This window comes from Maniola jurtina, chromosome 27 (genome assembly GCF_905333055.1).
Source record: "Maniola jurtina chromosome 27, ilManJurt1.1, whole genome shotgun sequence".
In the NCBI taxonomy this organism is placed as follows: domain Eukaryota; kingdom Metazoa; phylum Arthropoda; class Insecta; order Lepidoptera; family Nymphalidae; genus Maniola; species Maniola jurtina.
Window position 1 is genome coordinate 5,813,146 of NC_060055.1, and position 24,078 is coordinate 5,837,223.

At 37.0% G+C, this 24,078-nt stretch overlaps 1 long non-coding RNA gene across 1 annotated transcript; it reads left to right on the forward strand.

Moving 5' to 3' along the window:
* Positions 1-1,976: 1,976 nt before the first annotated feature.
* On the forward strand, positions 1,977-23,604 carry LOC123879219. The gene is made up of 3 exons (XR_006798966.1): positions 1,977-2,429; positions 15,786-15,793; positions 23,595-23,604. It is a non-coding gene; the product is annotated as an uncharacterized LOC123879219 (long non-coding RNA).
* The last annotated feature ends 474 nt before the right edge of the window (positions 23,605-24,078 follow it).

The following is a 24,078-nucleotide window of genomic DNA, read 5'->3' on the forward strand; positions in this document are numbered from 1 at the left end:
AATAAATGATTTTTATCACAAGATTTTTAGTTAATTCGTTAATATATTCTACGTAATAGCTTGATGCATAGAACGCACTTTGACTTTCCTCAGACTTAAGACACTGTTAAAAAGAGACAGCGTTATACCCCTGCCATAAGTCTCTCTCGTTTTAATTACACTGTTAAATAGAGACAGCGTTATACCCCTGCCATAAGTCTCTCTCGTTTTAATTACACTGTTAAATAGAGACAGCGTTATACCGCTGACGTAAATCTGTCTCGTTCTAATTACACTGTTAAATAGAGACAGCGTTATACCGCTGACATAAATCTGTCTCGTTTTAGTTACACTGTTAAATAGAGACAGCGTTATACCGCTGACATAAATCTGTCCCGTTTTAATTACACTGTTAAACAGAGACAGCGTTATACCGGTGCCATAAATCTGTCTCGTTTTAATTACACTGTTAAATAGGGACAGCGTTATACCGGTGGCATAAATCTGTCTCGTTTTAATTACACTGTTAAATAGAGACAGCGTTATACCGCTGGCATAAATCTGTCTCGTTTTAATCACACTGTTAAATAGAGACAGAGTTATACCGCTGACGTAAATCTGTCTCGTTTTAATTACACTGTTAAATAGAGACAGCGCTATACCGCTGACATAAATCTGTCTCATTTTAACTGAAACTTAAGTCTAAGAGAAGTCAAAGTGCGCTCTATAGATTTCAACCTTAGATCGCGTTTATTATATAAAAGAATTAACTAAAATATCGAAATGACATAATATGTGACTATTAGTATTTCAATTAATTATTATTATTATTTACAAACGATTATTGAATTTTTTATTACAATGATTACAAAAAAAAAACAAAAAATACAGTATTAATTAAAATTATTATCGTAATAATATTACTATAACGAAATTGTTGATATAATTTCGTTTCCATTAATATATAGTTTTTGAATTAATACATAAAACGAATCTAAAAAAATTGTAACATTTTAATTACAACAGATAACGACAAGAAAATACATCACTTGTACAACAACTTCAAATATAACAACAATATTTCCACACAACAACAGTAACTCATTACAACAAGTATTTGTTTATTAGAATAGTTATATTAACAATATGAATGTATATTGTAAAACAAAAAATAAAATTAAAATCCCTTGTTGCTTTGAAACATTTTTTTTAAACATGGTCCTAATTCTGTTGTACAAACAAACACTAAAAATAAATCATCATTTAAACTAAATTTAGAGTATCTGCATCTTTTTCTTTTTAATATTGCTAAAAAAGGACGGAACATGAATTTTACATTTAATGGCAAAATAAATGTACAAATGTAAACAATAGGCTCGCAACTGGCAGCTAAAGTCACGAGGTTTGACAGCTCTAAATTAAATTTAGAGTTGTCAAACTGTGTCTGTCCTTTTCATATTATATTAGTAAGAAGAGGAAGCGATTACTCTAAAATTTATTTGTTCTCAGAATCAGTACCATTATCTCTAAACTAAACTGAAATGATATGTCTGAATATATTGTCATGATGCTCTATGTGGAAAAGGATAGTGTTCAATTTAATTTTGTTGAGATATTTTGTGCAATGGAATTAGCCACAAGGTGAAATAAATAATGGTTACCATAAATAGTTACTTTGACCTGTCATCTGATACTGCTTGCCGCAAAACCGAAATGTTAACAGGGCTCTCTGCGTCACTCGCTTCATACAATCGTAGTTCCAATTTCATTTGAATATTAAGCAACCAAAGTCCATGAAATTTTGCAGACATATTCTAGAAACTAATATCTGTGTCTGTGGTGTTTTAGATTTTTCTAAAAATATGTAGTTTTAAAATGACAGGGGCTCAAAGATTTGTATGTAAATTTTTAAGACCGCGTAACTTTGAAATTGAACATTTTAACAGAAATCTGTAAAACCACAAACATAGATATTAGTTTCTAGAATATGTCTGCAAAATTTCATGGACTTTGGTTGCATAATATTCAAATGAAATTGGAACCACGTTTGTATGAAGCGAGTGACGGAGAGACCCCTCTTAAATGTACTTGTATTATTTTCTCTCTCGTAGGTGATCCTCGCTTTTACCCGTTTTTCCAAAAAGTAGCCTCAGTGTAGCTGGAGCGAATAAAAAAAATAAAAATAGATTTTATTAATAAATAAATAATAATTAATAATAAGATATTTATTATAGTCAATGGAGAAAACTTACAGACGCTTTATTAAAGTTAATTTTTTAATTAAGATTGTCGTCAGCTTTTCTATAAGATTTATTATTGGATTAATAATGATTTTACTGTTGTGTACAGACTTTTGTGAGTTTTAACTTTTAACAGAGTAATACAGATGCCATATTTATTTATTGTTAGACAGATTGTGTTTCCATGAAATACAGAAATGTGTCAATTCCGTTAAAAATAAAAATAAAACAGTTATTTGTTCTTTCTGTGAATATTTCATCTTCACAATTTTTAAACGAGAAAACTTAAAGTATTTTTACAAAATTTTCTTTAGAGTTCTACGTAATGTATGGGTTTTTTTTCAAAATAATTTTAAATCAAAAGTAACTTGATGGTTTAGAAGTTAAATATATATTATAATAGTTTTCATAAAACACAAAAAATACCTACCCACTTACTTTCATAATATTTCTTAATTTTATAAAACAACAATTTATGCCTTTTAGTAATTCATTGTTGTGAAATTCCGTTTAACAAGTTTTTCTAACACGCAAAATAGTGTACAATTTTATTGTAATGTACTGGTCACACTAATGCTATAATTTTTTGCGTTAAATAAATTAAAACCAAGTATTTTTTATTTATACAACAACAATTGATCTACGACAAACCAGGCTGCATGGTCTACGATCTTTGCCTTTCCTGAAGGGGATAAAAAATAAAACAAACTAACTAACTTGTACAACAATATAAATAAGTGCGTTAATATAATAAAGTGACTTGTAAAAGCATGTGGGGACACCATTTATTTATTTATTTTGCACCAGAAAGTTGTAACAATAAAGAGAAAAAGAAAGAAAAGGTGGAATTTAAAGAGAGTGAGAGAGACATGAGAAAAGGTATGATAGCTCGATTACCATCATTAGTGTGGTCAGTACAATAAAATCAATTATTTTAAAATGGCAATAGATAAACTGTAAATAATATTTAAAAAACCGATGTCATATTTTAATTGTTAAGAAAACTAATTCACTTATAAGTGAACGAATACATGGTTAGCGAAAAGGAATTCCGGTATTTTGCAATACAAGACTTTAAACTGAAATAATTAATTTCCATGAACAACAAAATCTATATCTGTATATTATATCTGTTGTTGTTTTCTATTATTATTAACAACAATTAATTTAAGTGTTTGAAATAACAACAAAATTGGTTGTATTTTTAATTAACAGCAAAATAATATATGGCATTCCGAACCAGTGGTAGATGCTCTTGACGATTCAAAAGTGCTTGTAAAAGTCTAATTGAATAAAAATATTTTGAATTTTGATTTTTTTTAAAGTTTCAAAACATTCATGTTTTAAAATAGTAACTACTAACTTTGCGAAATGCCGGAACTCTTTTTTTCTATAACCCTGCTATAAACTAGGTTTTCCTTAAAGGATTAGGTTTACGACATAAAACTGGTCATAATATTATCTTTGCAGAATGTTTTATTTCTTTGGGACAGTATGGAAAAAATAGAAAAAATACAGGACCTCTGTCTTTTGTAATTTTTTTTTTGTTGAGAAAATATTTAACTAATAATGAAACGAAAATAATAATTGTCAGGATTGTTGTCCTGAAAATAAAAATAAAAATACTACAGACGGTTTTTCTGTATTTTTTTTAAAGACTTTTTCATATTTTTAGAAAAAAATAAAACACTTTAATATTAATGGCCATTTTAAAGATTAATATTGTTGTGATTAGAAATTCAATGCTTGTAATATCTCGATGTTAGAGTCTGTATCAGATTAGTTATGTTACCGTAAAATGGGGTAACTTTGTAACTGAAGTAACTTTGGCTGTCAATGAAAAAAAAAAATTTTTTTTTTTTTTCAAAGTGCTTTACTTACATATTTTTTAATCCTGCCGGTTTCGCAATTTTTGGTATACATTTAAAAATTATTTAGAATTTCCCCTGAAGTATAGGTAAAAACACTTATAAAAATAGTTACCTAAGTTGCCTACTCTTTCGCACATTCTAACATTTTCTATGATTGTGAAAGAATCAGTACACTTTTAATGAAGGTAGTTCAGCCACTCTAAATAATAAAATTGCGTTTATTTTAGACATACTTTTATTGCAATATCTGTAGTATTTCAAATAAAAAACTGGCAAAAACATTCAGTATTTTTGATCGTCATATTTTTTCTCTATCAAAACTTGGTTTATTCGGATAAAAATATGTCTAAAATTAACGTAATTCCATTGTTTAGGATTTGGCTGAACCACGTTTTGTTAAAATCATACTGATTGTTTCACTATCATTGAAAATGTTAGAATGTGCGAGAGAGAAAGAAACTACAAGAAAGGAAGGAACAATACAAAACGCTTACTATTAGAAATAAATATTTAAAAATTTGTTTAATGTCAAAGTTACGATAAGAAGTAAAGTTACCCCGGTTTAGTGTTCCGTGTTTTATTTACTCTGTGCACACTGGCCTACTTCTTGGAACTGTCACCTGTCAATGTGACAGTGACAGCTGTCGAAGGCAATGTCCCGTAGAGTGTATTTATAATTTATATATGGAGATTTTATTGTAACATGTAGAGTATATTATTGTTAATATTAAAGATTTTAGCGTATAAATGATGTTTGGTTTTATTTTATCGCCTCCTACATTATCTAATGTCAATCAATATTAGACTTGCCTTTACAAAAGTTTAAAAAATCCATTAAAAGTATGCTTGCTCCTGGCAAAAGCATATGGATTTGACTCGCTCCAGCAATGCGCGGGGCTGCAATTGCTTGTATAGGAATATTATTGTAAATTGAACAATTGAAAAGAGAGACCGCCGAGATTCTTGCTGGTTCTCGGTAGGAACGGCATTCCGAACCAGTGGTATTCTATTCTAAGTATACTAATATTATAAAGAGGTTAAGTTTGTAGGTAGTACTGGACCTTTAAGAATCCTGTAGGAACTCTTTGCTTTTCCGGGATAAAAAGTAGCCTATGACCGTCCCCGGGATGTAAGCTAACTCTGTACCAAATTTCATTAAAATCGGCTCAGCGTTTGAGCCGTGAAAGCAGCGTAGCAGACAGACAGACACACTTTCACATTTATAATAGGTACCTACTAGAGTATGCCCGCGACTTCGTCCGCGTGGATGTAGGTTTTTGAAGATCCCGTGGGAACTGTTTGATTTTCCGGGATAAAAAGTTGTCTATGTCAATCACAGGGACGCAAGCTACCTCGGTTCCTTTCATACAAATCGGTTAAGTGGTTGGGTTTTTGATAATCCCGTGGGAACTCTTTGATTTTCATTTTCCGGGATAAAAAGTAGCCTATGTCCGTCCCCGGGAGCTCACCCTGTACCAAATTTCGTCAGAATCGGTTACACTGTTAGGCCGTGAAAAGGTAGCAGACAGACAGACAGACACTTTCGCATTTATAATATTAGTATGGATATACTATAGTATAATATTTATATCGCTGCTTGATACCCACTAAACTAAGCCAGTAGCGTGAACAGGTAGGTTATTTTAAAAGTATTATATTATCGTAGTGAATTAATATGTTATCGCGGCCGCTAATTGACGTAAAGTGACGCTAAGTGAATGCAAACACCACCCGATGACCAGTGGTTATCATAACGAGATTACTATACCAACCTACTTCTGAAATTAAGCCTCGATAGCTCAACGGTTCTTCTTTCTTCTCTCTGGGCTGGTTTCCGCACTTAAATGTTTTCGTCTGTTGTGCGTAGCTCAACGGTTGAGGAGCGGACTGAAATCCGAAAGGTCATCGGTTCAAACCCCACCCGTTGCATTATTGTCGTACCCACTCCTGGCACAAGCTTTACGCTTAGTTGGAGGGGAAAGGGGAATGTTAGGCATGATTATATTGACTAATATTCTTATTTAAAAAAAATAGGTATAGGTACCTACATAACGTAATAGATAAGCAGTATACACATAGTAGAATTTTGGAGTCTTACTTTTTTTCATGTAGTACCTAATATCCGTTAGGTCAATTTTTTTCGTATAAAATGTAGCTTATGTCACCCAAACCTTTAAGACGAATCAATTGACACCTCATTCATCAAAATCGGCCCAGTATTTTAGGCGCTACGGTGGAACACACAGAATCTGGATACAAACATACACACATAGACTGCTAAAATCATAGCCCTTCCTTTTGGCTTTGACGCAGTCGGGTAAAAAGCAATTTCTTGCCACTCGGATGAAGCTACTGGTTTCACCTACAAAGTATTTAGACCGTACAGATATACTTATTTTATGAAGCAACCCCCAACAGATAGCTCCCCAAATGAGTCAACATTATTATCGAACAGAACGGTAGCACTCTGCGTCCATTAGCGATAAGCTGACCGCTAATGTACCGTATTGCCTAAAACGCTGATTAACTAAATACATACCTACTGTTTACTAACCCCCGACCCAAAAAGAGGGGTATTATAAGTTTGACGTGTGTATCTGTCTGTGGCATCGTAGCTCCTAAACTAATGAACCGATTTTAATTTAGATTTTGTTTGAAAGGCTTGATCGAGAGTGTTCTTAGCTACGAGTAGGTATAATCCAAGTAAATCGGTGCAGCCGTTTGAAAGTTATCAGGTCTTTTCTAGTTACTGTCACTTATCGGGGGGGTGTTATAAATTTTTAATTTACACTTGTTATAAGGAAACCGAGTTTCAAAACTGCTTTTATTGCCAGAATTTTCTAAGATCCAATTTTTCAATCGCTAGAACTAAGTACCTATAATTGGACGATTTCTGTCTAAAAACTAAAGTGGCAATGGGCAGTTATCCTACGTTGTTGGAAAAACCGATGGACGTAGGGATTTTATTAATAAAGAATAATAGCCATGCTAATCATGACTAATACTCCCCTTTCCCCTCCAACTAAGCGTAAAGCTTGTGCCAGGAGTGGGTACGACAATAGTGCAACGGGTGGGGTTTGAACCGCCGACCTTTCGGAATCAGTCCGCTCCTCAACCGTTGAGCTATCGAGGCTCAAAGCTTTATAAGGTAGGTAGTCTTTTTTTTTCTCTCTCTCTCTCTCTCGTCTGGCTTTACAAAGATTAGCCAATGTCAAGTTTGTAGTTATTTGTAACAAGTTAGTTAAACTATACAAGTATGGCCCCGTCTGTGCCGGCGCTCGCCGACACACGCACGGCACCCCCTTAGAGCGCTTTCCAGTCAGTTTTAACAAAAAAAAAACTCTTCAAAAAGGCACAACACGTGCGCCAGCTAACGCCACCACAGACGAAGTCCAAGGTAGTCTTATGACATTTACAGTGAAGCGCCAGTCATGTAACAGTCACGGAATAAAACGGATTATGTGGATATCATCTGCGTTTAATTCCCTCCCCTTCGTCCTCAGGACATTACAGGCTCCCAAGGTGCTCAAACGGCTCAAATCGCAGAGATGGAAGGGCGTCAAGGTGGACTGATGACATCAAGACGCAAGACCGAGGCATGTGGAAGGAAGTACAGTACAACCAAATTAATAATGCGCATAGAAATCTTCGTCACTGTTCGGCAACGGTCGTATGATACACATGATATTGACTCCTATTTGTTTATAACAAGGTGCAAAATTCGTCGTATTCCCAGAAACACTCGAATCGTTGAATCGTAAGAGCCCTAAACAATGCACTTGCATTTTACACCTTGTTATAAACAAATAGGAGTCAATATCATGTGTATCATACGACCGTTGCCGAACAGTGACCAAGATTTCTATGCACATTATTAATTTGGTTGTACTGTACATACATACAATAGTTTTATGTCCATACCTACTTGTTTATAGAATGACAAAAAAACCGGCCAAGTATGAGTCAGACTCGGGCTCCGAAGGTTCCGTACTCAGGCATCTTTTCGACATTTTGCACGATAAATCAAAAACTATTATGCATAAAAAAAAACTTTTTTTTGATATAAGTAGTTATCTTACTTTGAAAATTGAAGATGCTAATTATTTGTTCATGAACTGTGAACACATTTTTTTTGTGATGTAACCACGAATTCGCGGTTTTCAGATTTTTTCCTTAAGACCTTTCTACTTGTCAAATTTAATGATTCTAGGTCAACGGGAAGTACCCTATAGGTTTCTTGACAGACAGACAGACAACAAAGTGATCCTATAAGGGTTCCGTTTTTCCTTTTGAGGTACGGAACCTAAAAAGTAATAAAAACAAATACCTATCCGGCTGAGTTTGTTGTGGGCTTCTTCTCAGACCAGGGCGCGTTTGGAACCCTCATAACTTTAGATTTATAATTTAATACTTTTGAGGTACGGAAACCTACAAACAGATTTGTTTTATAGTCGACTAGAGGATGCCCGCGACTTCGTCCGCGTGGATTTAGGATATTAAGGATCCCGTAGGAACTGTTTGATTTTCCGGGATAAAAAGTTGCCTATGTCAATTACAGGGACGCAAGCTACCTCGGTACCACATACAAATCGATCAAGCGGATGAGTATTTAGGAATCCCGCGGGAACTGTTTGTTTTTTCGGGATAAAGAGTAGCCTATGTCCTTCCCCGGAATGTATCCTAAGTCTGTACAAAATTCCATTAAAGTCGGTTCAGCGGTTAAGCCGTGAAAGCGTAGCAGACAGACAGACAGACAGAAACACTTTCGCATTATTATTTCGCATATTAGTATGGAAGTATGGATGAAGCGCGCTAACTTGGAAAGACGGGTCCAAAATACGGACCGCCATCATATAAATGAAAATGAAAAATATCTTTATTTACACTTAACATTGCCTTAAAATAAACAACGATAACAACTGCGTTAGTTAGGTACAAACTGTGTTGCAGTTGTTAACGCCCACCTCCAGATTAACAAAATTAGGTACTAAAGACAAGAAATATATGTAACAATCTTAAAAATCAATGAATATTGTGTTAAATTAATATGCATGTGTATGTGTGTGTATGTGTGTGTGTGTGTGTGTGTGTGTGTGTGTATATGTGTGTGTGTGTGTGTGTGTGTGTTTGTTTGTATGTGCATGCGAGTGTGAATGGATTATTTCAAAGTTTCGACGTCTTTTTTTCGATTGTCTCGATGAATATATAGCATACAAGGTCTCCATATAACCAATACAATACATAGCCAGTACAATACATAGGTACAACACACAACAGATAGGCGCGATTAAAACAATTAACACGAGAGAGGGGGAGACTGACGGGCCAAGCTACGAGGGAAGGCGTTTTACAAACAGGTTGAAAACTAAAACCCGACTGCGATCGTCTTAATAAACGCTGAAATATTATAGTAAAATTGTTTTTCTGTCTCTTGGTATATTTGTTTTTTTTTAAAAAAGAACATTAGCCATGTTAAATGACTAATATTCCCCTTTCCTCTCCAACTAAGCGCCAGGCTTGTGCTAGGAGTAGGTACGACAATAGTGCAACGGGCGGGGTTTGAACCGTCGACCTTTCGGTTTTCAGTCCACTCCTTTACCGGTTGAGCTATTGAGGCTGTAGTAGTACATTTACATTTATGAACTCAGAATTTTCTCCACTTTCGTTTGACATCCCACTCGATACAATAGCAAAAAAAGAGAGAGAGAGATAGAGACCTCCTTTTTGGAGACCTCAACTTTTTTGATGTAACATCCGTTAGGTCAAGTTTTTTCGCATAGGTAATAATATTATAGCCTATGTCACCCGGACCTTTACAACGAATCACTTCATTGATCAAAATCGGCCCAGTAGTTTAGGAACTACGGTGGAACACACAGAATCTGGATACAAACATACATACGTAGACTGCTAAAATCATAACCTTTCCTTCCTTTTGGTTTTGCCGCAGTCGGTAAAAAGTAAAAATAATGACTGACTGACTGATCAGTCCTGGAACTGACCTCAGAGAGACACCCACAAACTTGTGGACAAGGCCAAGTCAGTGTCCAAGTTTCAACATCATACGTCATCACAGGTAGGATTAAAATTGCCCGGGCCGCTATCGCTCGTGAGTTGTGGCCCGGGTGCTGAGCGGGTAATTCGTACAGTAATGGCTCCCCCGGCAGATCTTTAATCTGATCGCTAATTGGATGGGCCACAGGGACGGACTCTGCTACTGTTCAATTGTATAATATTTATTTTTTAATAAACATACCTACCTATTAAATATTTTTTCTATCCATACTAATATTATGTAAGGTTATTTTTAAAAATTGATTTGAGTTGTCAAAAATAATATAAAATTATTAATTTACCTAATGCAGGTAGTTTGATAAAATCGATATTTGGCTCATTCGATGTCATACAATCTGTTACTAGGAGGCCAACAAGATTGAACTTGCATAAATACGGGTGTTTCCAAGGTTTTAGTTCAGTCTCCTTCTGAGATTCGAAGCGATATCGCATATTTTCGGTATTTGGATTGTGAACTGAATAATTAGATGTTGTGATAGCAATCACGCTCTAATTAAATTACTTATTTTGGCATTAGTTTGTTTAGATTAAAACTCTCGGATAACCTTACACATTGAACTTGTGTTTTTTGTGTTGGTTTTGGAGAGGACATTCCAATAATTCGATAAAAATATTTAAATAATACCTGCTTTTCTGAGTGACGCCAATAATTATAAATGCGAAAGTGTGTCTGTCTGTCTGCTACCTTTTGATGGGCCAACAGTTTAACCGATTCTGACGAGGTACAGGGTTAGCTTATATCCCGGGGACATAGGCTACTTTTTATCCCGGGAAATCAAACAGTTCCCACGGGATCTTTAAAAACCTAAATGCAAGCGGACGAAGTCGCGGGCGTCAGCTAGTATTATTAACTCTTAAATAACTATTTTATAGACGGACAACGGGGCTTAGTAAGGGTCTCTTTGGCACCCTTCGGAAAACTGACAAATGCCATAATTGATTCATTGTTGAGACAATCTCGAACTAACATACATACAAATTAAAGGTCAAATATAAATTGAAGTCGGTTAGAACTAAATACGTTTAAAAGAACCAATTTAGCAAGCTGAGATGGAATCCAGCCCCATATAACTAAGTGGGTAGGTAGTAAGGTAAGTATGTACATAATGGTACAGCGTACAGGATAAAGTGGCAGCGAGCGAGTGCAATAAGCGCCGTTTTCAGTAATCATCGCAATTAAGCGCGCGGGCTTTGGGGGGAGATAGTCTGAGAGCCCACCCGGATGGAATGAAATGATTCCAGAATGGAATGGAATTGAATGGAATGGAATGGAGTGGAATGGAATAGAATAGATTTTTATTCAAATAAACTTTTACAAGTTCTTTTGAATCGTCAAAATAATTTATCACTGGTTCGGAATGCCGTTCCTACCGAGAAGAATATATTATAATACATATATTATATTATAGAAGAGAATAGAGTAGACTAGAGTAGAGTAGAATAGAATAGAATAGAATTTTATTCAAATAAACTCTTCTCAGAATTGGGCGCGTTTGGAACCCACGTAGCTTTAGTTTTAAGTTACGTAATTAATTATCACCACTATATCGTACAAAATATTTAACAATTTCGGCCATCAAAACGAGTACAATTGTACCTACTTTCAACAAATGATTTTGACTTTGACTTTAAACTTTTACAAGTGCTTCTGATTCGTCAAAATAATTTACCACTGGTTCGGATTACAGTTCCTACCGAGAAGAATATATATATTATAAATACACGGTGAACGTGGCTAAGTGAATTGCCTTAGCAGTACTTTGCATTTCGCTATTTATGACCCCTAGTCTTAAAAAAGGGTTCCTTAGTGTTCCGTACCTCAAAAGGAAAAACGGAACCCTTATAGGATCACTTTGTTGTCTGTCTGTCTGTCTGTCCGTCAGTCCGTCGTGTCTGTCAAGAAACCTATAGGGTAGGTACTTCCCGTTGACCTAGAATCATGATTTGGCAGGTAGGTAGGTCTTATAGCACAAGTACAGGAATAAATCTGAAAACCGCGAATTTGTGGTTATTTATCGTGCAAAATGTTGGAAAAATACCCGAGTACGGAATCCTTAGTGCGCGAGTCTGACTCGCACTTGGCCGGTTTTTATATAGACAAGTGACCGTGTATAAAATGCCGCTAGCTCTCGGAGTAACGTGGGGGTAACATCGGAGCAGCAAATTAAAGACGCTAACGTGCTCAGCATTCATTCTGATTGCTATCCGCTACCACTCTACCGCATGCAGCTTTTATATACGTACTAGCCGATACCCGCGACTTCGTCCGCGTGGATTTAGGTTTTTTGAAATCCCGTGGGAACTCATTGATTTTCCGGGATAAAAAGTAGCCTATGTGCTAATCCAGGATATTATCTATCTCCATTCCAAATTTCAGCCAAATCCGTTCAGTAGTTTTTGCGTGAAGGAGTAACAAACATACACACACACACACACACACACACACACACACACGTACACACACACATACAAACTTTCGCCTTTATAATATTAAGTGTGATGTGATGTGATATGTATACGTACTAGCTATGCCCGCGGCTTCATTCCCGTGGATATTGTTGTCAAAGGTGTGTGAAGTCTCTAATTCGCACTCGGTTAACTATGGACTATGGCCTAAACCCAGGTATTCTAAGGGAGAACTGTGTTCAGTAGTGGGCCATCGATGGGTTGAGAAATGAGATGATACCTAATTTTGTTTTTATTCATTACTAGCTGATGCCCGCAGCTTCGCCCGCGTGGATTGGTCAGATCCCCTGCAGCATCAGGATTGAGGTGTTGGACTCCAAATTCATGAAACAATGTCGCAAAGTTCCTCTGTCGATTAAAAAAGAAATGACGCAAATCGGTTCAGAAATCTCGGAGATTTCGGTGTACATAGGTAGAAAAACACAACTCCCTTTTTTAAAGTCGGTTAAAAAAGTATCCTATGTTACTCCCTGGTCAATTCTCTACTTGTCTGTGAAAATCCCGTCAAAATCGGGTCAGCCGTTCCGAAGATTAGCCTTTTCAAACAGACAGACAGACAGACAGACAGACAGACAGACAGACAGACAAACAAAAATTTTAAAAACGTGTGATTTAGTTATAGTATCGTTCAAATAACCATATGACCTTAATATGCGGCAGTTATTTCGATATTACAGACAGACATTCCAATTTTATTTATTAGTATAGAAGATAGGCAAGCGCTTGATCACAATCACACCTGATGGAAAGTGACGATGTGGTCTAAGATGGGACGCGTTTACCTAGAAGGTGCCTATTCACTCTTGTTTTAAAGATACTCGGATTGTAATTGGTAGCAAACACGGATCGCGCAAGAGTATTCCAAACCTTAGCCATGCGTATGATGATTGATGACGCTACACGTTTCGTGCGTGTAGATGGAATAAATTTTTGCGCAACGGATCAGCGTGGCTGTCCAGCGTGGAAATGCAGCCAGTATTCTTGGCACCATTCCACGCGGGCATGATTTGTATAGTAATTAGACAAAGCTAGCTTTAAGTTTTATTGTAATACTAGCTGATGCCCGCGACTTCGTTCGCGTGGATGTAGGTTTTTTAAAAATCCCGTGGGAACTCTTTGATTTTCCGGGATAAAAAAGAGCCTATGTGCTAATCCAGGATGTAATCTATCTATATTCCAAATTTCAGCCCAATCCGTCCAGTAGTTTTTGCGTGAAGGAGTAACAAACATACACACACACACACACACACACACACACATACAAACTTTCGCCTTTATAATATTAGTGGGATAAAAAAACATAATATCTATTACCAGTTATTAGGTAAGTAAGTATATCTATTTACGTTATTTATATCAAAATTGGAAACAATTAAAGATTCAAATGGCTTGCGGTGTGCGAGCGGGACGGACGGTCGTGTGCGAGAGGGACAAACGGACCGTTAATCAAGAGCTGTTGTTGCCGACAACAAGACAGGGACGGACTTGGGTCGTTGAGAAATATTAGATTTTTGCTATACATATTATATCACTACCCAATTTTCAGGGATTCGTACTTCAAGAGCAACAACGGAACCCTTATAGGATCACTTTGTTGTCTGTCTGTCTGTCTGTCAAGAAAACCTATAGGGAAGGTACTTCCGGTTGACCTAGAATCATGAAAGGCAGGTAGGTAGGTCTTATAGCACAAGTAAAGCGAAAAATCCGAAAAACATGAATTTGTGGTTACCTACATCACAAAAAAGATATTAAAACGTGTTTCAATTTTCAAAGTAACATAACTATAACAAGTGGGGTATCATATGAAAGGGCTTTACCTGTAAATTCTAAAACAGATTTTTATTTAGTTTTACGCATAATAGTTTTTGATTTATCCTGCAAAAAGTCGGAAAAAATACCCGAGTACGGAACCCTCAGTGCGCGAGTCTGACTCTCACTTGGCCGGTTTTCCTATTTTATTTTTGTGATGTAACCACAAATTCACGAATTCCGGATTGAGTTCCCAAAATGTACGCACTATGAATAAGTACCTATCGTAGGATGTACTGATTGACAAGCAACAAGCCTAAATTGTGTCGTATCATATATCACGACAGACGATCACTAAATTAAGGAGCTGTGATTGGAAACACCTTTCATACTCCCCGAACCTTGCTGCAACAAACACTTTTTCGGAACTTAGACAATTTCTGGCAAGGAAAAAAATTCAATTTCGATTCAGTTCAAAGGTTCTATTGCCTCCAAAGATTTTATTAACTCTCGCTTCCACAATTTTTTCAGCAATGGAATCAATGAATTACCTATAAAATGGCGATAGTGTATATAGATAATGAATGGTACATACTTCGATTGATTAAATAGATACCTAATCTCATTAAAAAAAAGTTTTTTTTGCCATATAAAACGCTTTTTTCATAGATAAGAACCTCATATTATAACTACACACATCACACAGTTATCAGTGATAAGTGATAACCACATCCCAATCACACCGTAATTTCTGAATCATTTGACATCTGTCAAAATGTGTGACACCTGTCAGATAGCGCCGTCTCTAAGTATGAATTATTTGCTTTTTATATCCCGGTTAAGAGTTTTTGTGCTACTCAGATTTGACATGTTTGTAAATAACAATGTTTTTGATATGAGAGAAAGCATTGATAGCCCAGTGGTTAAGAAGTCGCCCCCTTATACGGAGCTCGAGGTTACTTTTTATTCTGGAAACAAGTGTAAATTAAAAATTTATAACACCCCCGACAAGTGAAGGTTACAGTAACTAGAAAAGAGCTGATAACTTTCAAACGGCTGAACCGATTTTCTTGGATTATAGCTAAGAACACTCTCGATCAAGCCACCTTTCAAACAAAAAAAACTAGATTAAAATCGGTTCATTAGTTTAGGAGCTACGATGCCACAGACAGATACACAGATACACAGAAACACAGATACACAGATACACACGTCAAACTTATAACACCCCTCTTTTTGGGTCGGGGGTTAAAAAATAGAATTCCCACGGGATTTTAAAATACCTAAATCAACACGGATTAAAGTCGCGGGCATATGGGTGGTCTGGTCATTTAATTCTTTCCCCTAAGGTTGCCTGAAAGAGATTGCTTTATCAATAAGGCCGCCTTTGCACCCTCCTGTATAGTTTCACCTGTGTTTTCTGTATATTTATATGTTTGTGTGTTAAAGAACTCTACAGAAAAAACTGGCCAAGTGCGAGTTTGATTCGCACACCGAGGGTTCTATACTCGGATATTATTTCCGACATTTTGCACGATAAATCAAAAACTATTATGCATAAAAATAAATAAATATCTGTTGAATGTATAGGAAAAGCCTTTTCATAAGATACCCCGTTTGGTATAGTTATGTTAAGTACTTTGAAAATTGAAACACATTTTAATTTTTTTTTGGTGATGTGACCACAAATTCACGTTATTCGGATTTTTTCTTTTACTTGTGCTATAAGAGCTACCTACCTGTCAAATTTTATGATTCTAGGTCAACTGGAAGTACCCTATAGGTTTGTTGTTCTACTAATTTTGACAACTGGCAGTGTCCTATGGAACACGAGTTTTGCTCGGAATAGCCATTCCATTCAATGCTTGTGAACTATTTTTTTTTTATATACCTAAAATATTCATAAAATATCCATCAGCCTGTATGCGTCCACTGCTGGACATAGGCCTTTCCAAGAGCGCGCCACCAAACACGGTCCTCCGCCTTCCTCATCCACCCGCTCCCCGCCACCTTCTTCAGGTCATCGGTCCAGCGGGCTGGAGGTCGTCCCACACTGCGCTTACCGGTACGCGGTCTCCACTCCAGAACACGTCTGCCCCACCGGCCGTCGGTTCTGCGACAGACATGACCTGCCCATTGCCACTTCATGCTTGCTAATCCTTTGAGCTATGTCGGTCGCTTTTGTTCTTCTGCGAATTTCCTCGTTCCGGATTTTATTCCTGAGAGTGATACCCAACATAGCTCGCTCCATAGCACGCTGAGCGACCTTTAGTTTGTGGACGAGGCCAACTGTCAGTGTCCACGTTTCTGCTCCATACGTCATCACAGGTAGGACGCACTGATTGAAGACCTTAGTCTTAAGGCTCTGCGGTATCGACGATTCGAAGATCTGACGTAGCTTTGAAAATGCTGCCCAGCCCAGCTGAAATAAAATATATTCATCGCTAAACAGCCTCGTGGTTAGAACGTCCGGCACCTAATCGGAAGTCGAGGGTTCGATCCCGGGCACGCACCACTAACTTTTCAGTTATGAGCGTTTAAGCAATTAAATATCACTTGCTTTAACGGTGAAGGAAAACATCGTGAGGAAACCTGCATGCCTGAGAGTTCTCCATGTTCTCAAAGGTGTGTGAAGTCTGCCAATCCGCATTGGGCCAGCGTGGCAGACTGAGGCCTAAACCCTTCTCACTGTAAGAAGAGACCCGTGCTCAGTTGTGGGCCGGCAAGGGGCTGATCATGTAACATGTCATATTCTTCGCCATTAAAAAGTCACTAAATGCAAACTAAGTTTAGTTTTTCCTCTTTCTAATGTGGTTAATGTGTTAGTGTGGTTTAATGTGGTGTTAGTGGTTTTTAATAAGAATATTCTTCTTAAAAATTATATTCTTCTTATTCTTCTTAAATATTCTTCTTATATATTCTTCTTATTCTTATTAAAAACCACTAAGTAGGGGACTAATACTCCCCTTTCCCCTCCAATCAAGCGTAAAGCTTGTGCCAGGAGTGGGTACGACAATAGTGCAACGGGTGGGGTTTGAACCGCCGACCTTTCGGAATTCAGTCCGCTCCTCAACCGTTGAGCTATCGAGGCTCTGATAGTTTAGATTTTGCACTTGTGATAATTACGCGGTTCCCACAGGCGGCTTATCGGCGTTTAATATGTGTGTTTGTTTGTTAGTTCGGCGAAAGCGATAACCGCGCCCGTTCACACGGTGGCTGGCCATGCTTTATGGAGAAAAAACGGGACAAACTTTGAAGTAACCTTGGTGCGCTCTCCAGCGCTTTCCAAATAAACGCAGTTAGGTTCCCATGTGCATAGTCATAATAATATATAATTTTTGTGCGACAAAACATTCTTGATTACAAAAAAGATAAACTAGAAATCGTACTCCTACTCGCGACTCCTACGTTCTGCTTTAGGAACAGAAAGTCATTTTCTCCATTCATTTGAATCATCATCGGGATCTAAAGCCCCGCAAATATTATTCCCCTTTACTTTTCTCATTTTAAAGGTGCCACTCTACACAAAGCTGTGCCGTAAAGCGATTTAGCGTTCCGGTACAATGTCGTGCACAAACCAAAGGACTGTGGGTTTAATGAAAAACTGATTTACCCCTTCCAGATTCTAACACCCGCTTTTATTTTAGACTGCATCATCACTTACCACCAGGTGAGATTGCAGTCAAGTGCTAACTTATAAAATAAATGAATGATAAAAAAGTGCTTTAAAACATAAAAAATTGCGCTCGCGCTCATGTGTTTTTCTATCTCACTCTCACTGTCTCTTATCTATGACCATGATTTGAACATATCATACCGAGTGACACTGCAATGTCGTGCTATCATTATAACCGAAAAATAAAGAGTGACCGCTTTGTTCCCCTTACGTGCTTATAAACAGGTAGCATAGTATTTTAAGGTCTATCCGTAAAAACCATGAAACATGGTCTCCCTAGTTTAAAAGCAAATATGCAAGCGCCAGATGATAGTAACAGGTTGTAGAGTATATCTGATCGCATGCGAATTTTAATGTCATGATAATTTATTGAGATTTATTGATATTTTCCTAAAGTTATTTATTAAAATAAGTAATAGGTAGATAACGCCGGCCTCTTCGCACTGTTATAACCCTAGCCTAGGCCACATAATATTGCTGACTTGCTATTTCCAAATTGACATCAATAAATCACACTAATATTATAAAGGCGAAAGTTTGTATGTGTGTGTGTGTGTGTGTGTGTGTGTGTGTGTGTGTGTGTGTGTGTGTGTGTGTGTGTGTGTGTGTGTGTGTGTATTTTTGTTTCTCCTTCACGCAAAAACTACTGGATGGATTTGGCTGAAATTTGGAATGGAGATAGATAATATCCTGGATTAGCACATAGGCTACTTTTTATCCCGGAAAATCAAAGAGTTCCCACGGGATTTCGAAAAACCTAAATCCACGCGGACGAAGTCGCGGGCATTGGCTAGTAATTAATAAATCATCAATCAGCAGTATGGGGCCTATAAAACGATGCATTTGGTAACAATAATTTAGTTCTCAACTCTTCAGTCCTATCCACTCCAACTTCGGATCCGGTTTTTGCCTTCCGGTTGGACCTCGGAAAAGACTGGAGAAGAGACTTCGGCTCGATAAACCCTTCACTAGGGTCCCGCGCGCAGTATAAGTCAAGTTTATAAGTTAATATAAGTCAAGTTTCCAAATTTGTATAGTTAAGTTCTAATCGATGGATCCGAGGGAAGGCTGCGGTGCCCGTAACACAGGTTTTCCTAGTACGGGTGCCAAAGCACTCACAAAAAAAAAAAATCTTTATTTTACTTTGTGCTTTACTTTGTTTTGTATTCTCCGTTTTGGAAGCCCTGTTTTCCGAGACACAGTTTTTACTAGTTCAGGAAACAGGTGCACATGCAGTAATGTTTATTATTATAACTAATTGTGTTTTGTTACGTTTATGTTACATTTGTTTTTGAGCCAAATAAATTTATCTTTATCTTTATCTTTAAGTATCCGAGTGACTGTGTGAACAAGACATTAAATAAACGGGGTGTTCATGTAAACTTCGTGTTTGTTTCTCCAACGCCGAGACACCCCGTCCTAACAGCACGCTTGGATCAACCAATCAAACAGCATGTTTAGGTCCACAGCTGGACATAGGCCTTCCCGAGAGCGCGCCGCCACACACGATCCTCCGCCTTCCTCATCCACCCACTTCCCGCTATCCTCTTAAGGTCGTCAGTCCAGCGGGTCGGAGGTCGTCCCACACTGCGCTTGCTGACACGCGGTCTCCACTCCAGAACACGTCTGCCTCAGTGGCCATCAGTTCCGCGGTAGACGTGGACTGCCCACTGCCACTTCAACACGCTTGGATAGATTTTTTAATCCTACTGGAACACTTTGATTTTCTGGGATAAAAAGTAGCCTGTATCCATTTCCAGGATGCAAGCCATATCTGTAGCAAATAAATGATTCGTACATAGATTGAAGTTTTTAAAAATACCATGCGAACTCTTGGATTTTCCAGGACAAAATCGATGCGTTCATTCCCGGGATAAAAGCTATTTCTGTAGAAATTCCGTCAAAATCTATATTTAACAGATAGACTGTGAAAAGCAAACAGACAGACAGACACACTTTCGGAGTTATAATATTAGACTAGCTTATGTCCGCGACTTCGTCCACGTAGACTTCACGCCACTCCCCTATTTTACCCCCTTAGGGGTTGAAATTTCAAAAATCCTTTCTTAGGAGATGTCTACGTCATAATAGCTATCTGCATGCCTTTCAGCCCGATCCGTCCAGTAAGTAGTTTGAGCTATGCGTTGAGAGATCAGACAGTCGGCTTTTAATTTTTAACTCCCGACCCAAAAAGAGGGGTGTTATAAGTTTGACGTGTGTATCTGTGTGTCTGTGTATCTGTCTGTGGCATCGTAGCTCCTAAACTAATGAACCGATTTTAATTTAGTTTTTTTTTTGTTTGAAAGGTGGCTTGATCGAGAGTGTTCTTAGCTATAATCGAATAAAATCGGTTCAGCCGTTTGAAAGTTATCAATAAATAAATAATAAAGTTAAAAATGAAGTTATCTTTTCTAGTTTTTTTATAGAGGTTTTTGTCTCGGGGGTTTTTTAATATTGAATTATATGTGTTTAGATAGGTATCTGCCATAATGTATTTAGGTATTAAAGTTTATTGGCAATTGAAAAATTAAACCAATGGACTTTTTGACAAAATAACTAAGTATTCTAATGACAAACCATCAACGAAGAAATAGGTACTCACTTTAAAATAAATAGAGGGGTGTTTCCCCTCCCTCTAACAAATTGTCCTAAATGAATCCAAGTCCCCCATTTCTTCTCTACATACATAGTAATAGAACAAAGTCGCTTCCCGCTGTCTGTCCTTTTGTATAATTAGACTAGCCGATGCCCGCGCGGATTTAGGTTTTTCGAAATCCCGTGAGAATTCTTTGATTTTCCGGGATAAAAATTAGCTTATGTGTTAATCCAGGGTATAATCTATCTAAATTTCGAATTTCAGCCAAATCCGTTCAGGAGTTTTTGCGTGAAAGAGTAACAAACATACACACACACATACATACACACAAACTTTCTCCTTTGTTAGTGTGAATTTTATATTAGTGTGAAGTGTGATACTGTGAAGTGTGTTACACTCTACACAGACACGCAGACGTACGTCAAACTTGTAACACCCCTCTTTTTGGGTCGGGGGTTAAAATTGCACCCGTGCGAAGCCGGGGCGGGTCGCTAGTTAAGTATAATCGCTGGTCGCGAGCCGGGAGCCAATTCTGAAAGTTTCCTCGTAAATATGACGCCATCTTGCTTCCGGTAGACATTTGTGATGATTGAGCTGTAATGTCTCATAAAACCGGCCAAGTGCGAGTCAGACTCGCGCACCGAGGGTTCCGTACCTACTACAGAAAAAGTAAAACCGTAAAAATCACTTTTGTTAACGAACCGCAAAACTAACTTTGTTTGTAGAGGTTTATTATTAGTATAAAAAAACTATATTATGATAGTTATAGACCGTTGGTTTTAGTTTTCCTGCTTAAATATTACATAACGCAAAACTAACTTTGTTTGTAGAGGTTTATTATAAGTAAGTATAAAAAAAAACTATTATAGTTACTTATAGACCGTTGGTTTTAGTTAACCTGCTTAAATATTACATAAACTTCTATTGACTAAGTATAATTAAGATGTAGGACCTACCTACTTACTACAACTTACGTTACAAAAAAATTAAAATGTGTTCATATGAACAAATAATTACCTGGTATTTTCAATTTTCAAAGTAAGATAACTATACCAAGTGGGGTATCATAATATGAAAGGGCTTCACCTGTACATTCTAAAACAGATTTGTACATGTCGAAAAAATACCCGAGTACGGAACCCTCGGTGCGTGAGTCTGACTCGCACTTGGCCGCCTTTTTTGGTAGCTGTAGGTGTACATCTACACATCGGTTCCAATTTCAGCTTGCCGAGATTTTACACACATTATCTTAATAGGTATCTACCATTATCATTATCTTAATAGGTATCTTAAAAGGTACTTATCTAAAGGTTGCCTGGTAGAGATTACTCTAGGCAATAAGGCCGCCTTTGCACACAATTGTTTTTTCTGTTTTCTTCTTTCTGTGTTGTGTTCCTTTACATGTGTTTTTGTGTGCAATATTCTATCTATCTATCTACCTACCTTGTAGGCTTGTAGGTTTACCTACTTACAAGTTACATCTAGAATAGTTACATAATAGTATTTCTACTAGTTTTCCTTCCCTCTATCAAGTAAAGTAAAGATAAGAATATATTTGGGCAAAATAGAACATTATAAAGCAGTGAGCAAGCAATCAATTTAATTTGCCGGCTGCCATAAGTGCCGCAACTCATGCCCGTCAACCATCACTTATACTCCGAGAGCCGGTGAACAGAACAATGTTAAATATGCATGTGGAAAGAAAAGAGGAGAGGAGGACTTCGTCTATGTTGGGGTTTGCTGGCGCGCGTGCTCTGCCTTTTTGGAGTGTTACCCAAAGATACTTTCTATTTTCTGATTCACAATATGGTTATTGGTAGGTATGGAAAGTGATAAGCATGAGTTTTTGTTAAAAAGAACTGATTTTTTTACCGTTTGCACGAGTTTTAGAAACATTCAATAAAAACAGTTACTTAGATTTAAAAAATTAAAACGAAAAAAATTATAGCTAGTGTCACTTCCGATGACGTGTGGACTCTAATTATACCCCTTACATCCAAATCTGATCAGGTAAGTATTTAAAAGTTATGGTGTAATAAAGAAACTCACATACATACATACCATGGAAACTTTACACTTCTTTTTTGGACAGTCGTGTAAAAATACTCGTAACTTCAACAATCACTTAACGCTACAAAAAATACCACCGACTTTTAGCCTACTATAAATATGTCAAAGAAAACTCCCTACTGCCCACTCTTTCTTATTCTTACACAAAACAATAACCCGTCTCTATCTCCCCCCTCCTGATTGGCCGAAAACTTGAAGCCCCGCCCCCCATTACGAGACAATGGCGCGAGGAAAAAAGAAAAGAGTACAACCGTCCCTTTCTAGTGAGCTCGGGAAACTGAAAAGTGGGCAAACGTAATTTTAAGTAGACATTTCCTTGGTTAAATCTAATTATGTGATTTCAGGAAATTTGATTTGAGATTTTGAGTAGCGTTTCGGTAGTGAGTCTTATTTTTGACCTATTTGGGAAATAAAGAGGTTGTGTGTTTGGTTTTTAAGGTTCCGTAACCGAAGGGTGCCAATGCGACCCTATTACTAAGCCTCCGCTATTCGTCTGTCTGTCTGTCAACGGGCTGTATTTTATGAACCGTAATAGGTAGAAAGTTTAAATTTTCACAGAATATGTATCTATTGCCACTAACAACAAATACTTAATGAAAATTTCAAAATGGCTGCCTTGACCGGAAGAAAAGTTAAAAGGTGTTATTTCACTCGCACTTGGCCAATTTTTAGGATTCCGTACCTCAAAAGGAAAAAAGCAACCCATAGGTATAGGATTTCTTTGCTGTCTGTCTTCTGTCGTGTATGTCAAGAAACCTATACCTACTTAGGCTACTTCTCCTTGAAAAGGAAAGAGGAAAACAGTGAATTTGTAGTTAGGTACACAACAAAAAAAAAAATGACGTGTTCATGAACTAACAATTAGGTAGGAGTATTTTCAATCTTCAAAGTAAGATAATTAGGGCTTTGCCAGGTACATTCTAAAACAAAATATTTATTTTGATGCGTAATAGTTTACGATTTATCGCGCAAAATGTCGGAAAAAATATCCGAGTAGGGAACCCTTGATCGAGTCTGACTCGAACTTGGCCAGTTTTTTAATCTATGGAAGTAGGTAAGTATGGACATATTATCGTGATTGATATTTATCTCTTTTTTAAGATAAAGTAGATGCAAGTCGGTGATTAGATTTATTTAGGCCTACATTTTAATGTACCTAATTAGTTATTATGTACTTAGTAGATTTTTTTATGATAAATAAATTCTTAGTAATGTTAAGATAATACCTAGGTACAATCAATTAAATATATTCATACCTACCTACTAAAATTAAGTAGGTATGTAGATTTAAACGACGAAGTTTATTAGGTAGCTACCTAGGTACTTAGTACTTACCTACCCGAATATGGGAAGAAA